Source organism: Suncus etruscus, chromosome 6, assembly GCF_024139225.1.
Source record: "Suncus etruscus isolate mSunEtr1 chromosome 6, mSunEtr1.pri.cur, whole genome shotgun sequence".
Lineage (NCBI taxonomy): Eukaryota > Metazoa > Chordata > Mammalia > Eulipotyphla > Soricidae > Suncus > Suncus etruscus.
The window spans coordinates 106225934-106232595 of record NC_064853.1 but is presented as its reverse complement, the minus strand read 5'-3'; positions in this window follow the sequence as shown (position 1 = coordinate 106232595).

The window sequence follows — 6662 nt, the reverse complement described above, 5'->3', positions numbered from 1 at the left end:
AAGCGACGGGGGGCACCCGGGCAGGAGGAAAGCATGTGTTGGGGGGCAGATCGCCCGCCAGCACACCCTCCGTTCGGTGGCTCTCAAAGGCGCCTTGTCCGCTCGCACCTGTCACCCACCACCAAGCCGCCCTCCCCAGCAGTCTCACCTTCCCACCCAGCCACGCAGTTCTGGAGCACAACTGCTTAGGGCAGTGTTTCTCAATTATTTTCTGTCATGTTCCCCTAGGAAGAAGAAAACATTTTTGCTCTCCCCCCAATTACCCACACACGCCAGACTGTAAATAGTATCTTTGCTTTTTTTTGTTTGTTTGTTTGTTTTGTTTTTTTGGGTCACACCCGGCAGTGCTCAGGGGTTACTCCTGGCTGTCTGCTCAGAAATAGCTCCTGGCAGGCATGGGGGACCATATGGGACACCGGGATTCGAACCAACCACCTTTGGTCCTGGATCAGCTGCTTGCAAGGCAAATGCCGCTGTGCTTTCTCTCTCCGGGCCCTGTAAATAGTATCTTTATTTAAAAATACTTTAACCTGCAAAACAAAATTATATAAAATAATTTGAGCTAAAAAAATAAAAATGATAAAAAATAATAATTTGAGCTGATTGTTTAATCAGAGGTGATGCCTGGATTAATGGCTACAATGAGCACGTTTTGCAATGCATAGCTTTTCGAAGCGGGGTTTGAAGCAGGACTCAGCAACTCAGCTCAGAGACATAAACACGGGGTTTAGCTTCTTAGGACAGTGTTTGCCTAAGGGGCGAGCCCCACTATTTGAGAACCACTGGTTTAGGGACACAGACCTTGACTGCAACTCGAATATTCCTTGTTGGTTTTATTTTTTATTATAGTTTATTTGTTTGTTTTTGGGTTACACCCGGCTGCTCTCAGGGGTTGCTCCTGGCTCTATGCTCAGAAATTGCTCCTGGCAGGCTGGTGGACCATATGGGACTCCGAGATTCGAACCATCATCCTCGTGCATGCAAGGCAAACATCCTACCTCCATGCTGTCTCTCCGGCCCCTCCTTGTTGGTTTTAGTTGAAGCAGCACAATCATAGTGGGAGACCTCAACACTGCCCTGTCTCCCCTTGATGGATCAGCCAGGCTGAAACCCAACACGAATATGTTAGCTCTGAAAAGAGACATGGATGAAAGTGGTTTTACTTGAGGACATAATTGTATTCTTTGGTTTTCTCTCCCTAATTGGTAGTGGTGATGGTGGTGGTGGGTGTAAAAGCAACCCAGGGCTTCACACTTGGGGAGGAGAAGCTCAGAACTACAGCCTTTTGTATTTTTTTCATTGTTCAAAGTAACCATTTTATGGAACTGTCAAACACATAGCATAAACCCACCTTTTTAAACTGTGCCTGACAATGTTTTTAAATCTAGCCACAGAGTTGTGCAGCTAACCTTATTTGTTTGCTTTTGGGGCTGTCAGTCTGCGTCTAGTTGCTGGGGGGTGGAGGTGGGACACACTTGGTGCCTGGAAGGAACCCAGGCCTCCATAGACAAGGCATGTGATTTACCACTTAAGCCCTATCCCTCCCCTTTGACCTAATTTTGGAACATCTCCTTCATTTACCCAGTTCCCAGTTGTTCTCCATCCTCCCCATCCCCACTCCCAGCCCTCAGCAACCACAAGTCTTCAGCTCTGGCTCTGGGGCCTAGTCTGTTCTGAAACCCCATATAAATGGGATAATCCAGTATCATTAGGCCATTAGGGTGACCTAATGTGATGAACCGTTTCATTATTATGTTTGTAAGGTTCATTTATCCATCCTACACTTCATTCAATTTTATGGCTAAATAATGAATTTATCTGTTCATCAATGGATAGATGTTGGGGTTTTTGCTTCTGGCTATTGTAAATTGCACAATTCACAATAAATTCACTATAAATATTTGTGTACTTTTCTTTTCCTTGGACTATCAAGCTAAGAGTGGATTACTGGGTTTCTTTCTACTCTATTTGAAGTTTTGAGAAACCAAAAGGGTGTGTGTGTGTGTGTGTGTGTGTGTGTGTGTGTGTTTTGCTTTTGGTCACACCTGGTGATACTCAGAGCTTACTCCTGGAAACTGTCAGCCTGTTTTCCAACGTGGCTGCATTATTTTAGCTATTGGTTCATTTATTTTTAAAGTTATGACCTCTAACAGGTGAAATGAAATTCTTTGTAAGAAGCATTGTGCTAAGATGCTCTAGCATTTGCCTTTTATGCAGAAGGTCATTGGTTCGAATCCCGGCATCCCATATGGTCCCCTGAGCCTGCCAGGAGTGATTTCTGAGCCTGGAGCCAGGAGTAACCCCTGAGCACTGCTGGGTGTGACCCAAAAACCTAAAAAAAAAAGAAAAAGAGTTGGATTGCACTATTGAGTAGAACAAACAAGGTCTACCTTTTGGGAACTTACAGCCCAGCTGGAGGGGGCCCCTGAAAAAGCAATTGAGCCAATAAAATTAAAATATATTAGTGGTGCTGGAAAGATAGCACAGCAGCGAGGCGTTTGCCTTGCGTGATACCAACCCAGGAGGGATCCAGTTTGATTCCCGACATCCCATATGGTCTTCCAGCCTGCCAGGGCGATTTCTGAGTGCAAAGTCAGGAGTGGCTCCTGAGTACCGCTGGGTGTGGCCCTCAAACCAACCAATCAATCAATAAATAGTTTTTTTTTTTTTTTGGTTTTTCGGGCCACACCCGTTTGATGCTCAGGGATTACTCCTGGCTAAGCGCTCAGAAATTGCCCCTGGCTTGGGGGGACCATATGGGACGCCGGGGGATTGAACCGAGGTCGCGATCTTTCCTTGGCTAGTGCTTGCAAAGTAGACACCTTACCTCTAGTGCCACCTCGCCGGCCCCAATCAATAAAGTTTTAATAAAATAAAATATACTAGCAAATAGAGGCCAGAGAAATAATGTAGGAACTAAAGCACTTGCCTTGTTTGTTGCTGTCTCTGGTTCAACCCCCAACACTGCATATGGTCCCCACAGGAGTGACCTCTGAGCACAGAGAAGCCCTGAGCACCACCAGGTATGACCCCCAAAACAACTATATATATGTTAAATAAAGGGGACCAAATAAAAATAATAAAAGTATTTAGATAAAGTGATGTAAAATGAATACCAACTAAGATCAGGTTTAATTAAAAAGTGCTCAAGGGACCATATAGCTTCATATAGAACGAGGGTCAGTTGTATGCAAGGTACTATCTCTCCAGCACTGAATATTGACTCAAAAATCTCTCTCTTTTTTTTTTTTGTGTGTGTTTTTTGGGTCACACCTGGCAGTGCTCAGGGGTTATTCCTGGCTCCAGGCTCAGAAATTGCTCCTGGCAGGCATGGGGGACCATATGGGACGTCGGGATTCGAACCAATGACCTCCTGCATGAAAGGCAAATGCCTTACCTCCATGCTATCTCTCCGGCCCCCAAAAATCTTTTTCTAAATAGTTAAGATTGGGGATGGAGAGGTAGTACAGTGACCCCCAATGACTAATAGGAGTTGCCTCTGAGCCCAGAGCCAGGGGTAAGCCTAGCACTGCCAGGAGTAGCCCACAACTCCCTGATCCCTTCAAAATAAATCAATGTATGATTCATATAAGACATCATTAGCTTTCCTGTTTCACTTCATATTTTTGCTCCCTCGTTGAAGATTAGCTGTCCATATATGTACCTGATATATAAAAGGAGCCTCTTCAAAAAATGGTGATGGGGGGCCTGGAGATAGCACAGCAGCATTTGCCTTGCAAGCAGCCGATACAGGACCAAAGGTGGTTGGTTCGAATCCCGGTGTCCCATATGGTCCCCCGTGCCTGCCAGGAGCTATTTTTGAGCAGACAGCCAGGAGTAACCCCTGAGCACCACCGGGTGTGGCCCAAAAACCAAAAAAAGAAAAAAAAAAATTGGTGATGGGAAAACTGGTTAGTCACATGTAAAACAATGAGCTCAGACCCTTGTCTCACACTGCACAAAAGCAAATTCAAAGTGGATTAAAGATCTCATTATCAGACCTGGATTCATAATTATACTGAGAAAAGAGGGCTGGAGAGATAGTTTGCCTCGCACACAGCTGACCCAGGATGGGCCTGGGTTCGATTTCCGGTATCCCATATGGTTCCTGGGGCCTGCCAGGAGCCATTTCTGAATGCAGAGCTACGAGTAACTTCTGAGCACCGCCCGGTGTGCCCCAACACCCCCCCCAAAAGAGAAAAGAGGTAGAATACTTTATGACATAAATCTAGAAGTACTTTCAAGGATTCAATGTCATTGGCAAAGCAAATATAAACAAATGGGCCTTATATCAAACTTAGAAGCTTCTTCATTGGAAAAGAATAAGGACACCCCACGAACCAAGAGAAAATATTTGCCCACCATTCATCTGGCAAGAGTTAATAAGATAGAGCATTTGTAAAACATAAAAACAAAACAAAAACAGAAAAAAAGTCCCAGCAAAATATGGGGAAAGTGATGAGCAAAGTTTCTCAAGAAGAAACACTCTCAGATTGTAAATAAGTACATAGGAAAAAAGTTTGTATCACTCATCATCAGAGAAATGCAAATTAATACAATAAGGTATCACTTCACACCAGACTGTACACATACAAAAGAACAAAACCAATATGGTGTGAACGTGTGTGTGGGGAGAGAATCCTCATCCATTGCTGCTGGTAATGTTAGCTGGTTCAACCTTTGGGAAAATAATAGACACTTCTCAAAAACTAAGAATTGGTCTTTAACAATTAATCATTTATTTTGAGTCATGCCCAGCAGGGCACAGGGGTTATTCCTGGCTCTATGACTCTTGGTAGTGCTCAGGATTTACCTTTCTTTGGTAGTGCTCGGGGGATCATTTGCGGTACCAGGGATTAAATGGGATCTACCACATGCATGGCAAGTCTTAGCCTCTGGACTATTGCTCTGGCCCCTAATGAATAAAGCTGAAGACATGAGGCATGACCAGTAATTATAGATTCTATGGAAGATAAAGCCATCTCTACCAAATGAACAGAAGATGCAAATCGCTGTATGTTTTCATGGTAGTTTAGAAGTGGGGTAAAAATGAAAGGGTTGGGAGCTAGTCACTAAAGGTGCTGGGATCTTTGTTTTTATTTTTATGCCACATTCTGGAGTGCTCAGGGGCAACTCTTGTCGTAGTGCTTATGGGTCACTGCTGGCAGTACCATGGGATCATGGCATGTGAGGGATCAAACCAGGACCCCTTGCATACAAAGCATGAACTCCAGCCCATTGAGTTCACTGACCCTGGGTTTCTTTCTGAGGTGATGAAAATGTAAAATTGTGATAGTTACCCAATCCTCAATATATTGAAAAAGATTCAATTGTGAAATCTAAATGGGTAATAGAAAGTGAGAGCTATCAATTCTACTGTTACAGAAAACAAAGTGTATTTGGAAGTGTATTTGACTACTTTTTCTAAAATTCTCATGTTCTGGCCATTACACTTTCATTACGGTGTAACAGTATAAGTAAGTCCATACTGTGTCTTGTGTGAAAGTTTCCATCACAGGCCAGTTCTGCATTGAGTGGAAGGGGCTGTTTCACATGCATCAATGCCATTTTTGTTTGTTTGCTTTTTGGCAGTCAGGGCTTACTCTTGGCTCTGAGCTCAGAAGTCAGGCAGGCTCGAGGGAGCATATGGGATGCTGGGTATCAAACCCGGGTCAGCCGTGTGCAAGGCAAATGCTCTACCTGATATATTATAGCTCCACCCTGTTATCACTGCTTTTTAGGTCTCACTGTCCTTGGATGAAAGGGAATGACTGGAAGCATGATGTAACTGATGAAGGTTACACTTTCAAAACAGCCTCAGCTCTCTTTAAGACAACATTAGCCTTGATCTGAAATAACCTTTCACCTGCTTTATTTAAAAATTTTTATACTCATTTTATGTGTAAAGCCACATATATCTTCCCTCATGCTTCCAAATTCACAGCACCTTTATTCCCATTTCGATAGCATTAAAAGTTTACCAGCAGACCCTCCACCCCAACTATACATGTTTTCCAATAGTGAGAAACCAGGTTCTCTCTCCTATAAGATACCAGAGATTTCTCCTATACACAACACTGCTGCTTATCTCCAGCCTGCACAGGTGACTTCCTTATCTGGGTTGAATTCCTACCCCATGCCAGATAGAACTCAGCTACCACTTGTCCAGAAGGATCATTTAAAAAAGCCTGATGCTCAGGACTGGAGAGATAAGCTTAAGAGCTGACTGCATGCTTTGCATGGTTTAATCTCCAACAATGTTTGGTTCTATCCCTGCACTACAAGGAGCAGCCCTGAGCACTGTTGGTTGTCACCCAAAACCAATCAAACAAAAAACACTGGAACACAAATGCTATCGACTTAAAGTATATAATTTAGTGTTTCAGATTATGCAACTATAATTCCAAAATAGTCCATCACTCCAAAAAGAAGTAGCTGATAGCACAGCAAGTAGAGTGCTTGCTTTGCATGTGACTAACCCTAGCACCTCCAGGTGTGGCCTAAACATGGAAAAAAAATTCCATTCAAGTTCATTTGGGCCCAGAACACAGATCCCTAAAAATGCTCATATCTGAGGCTGAAGAGATAGCCTGGAGGTAAGGCATTTGTCTTTCATGCAATGCTGAAAGTCAGTGGTTCGTATCCCAGCATCCCATGCAGTC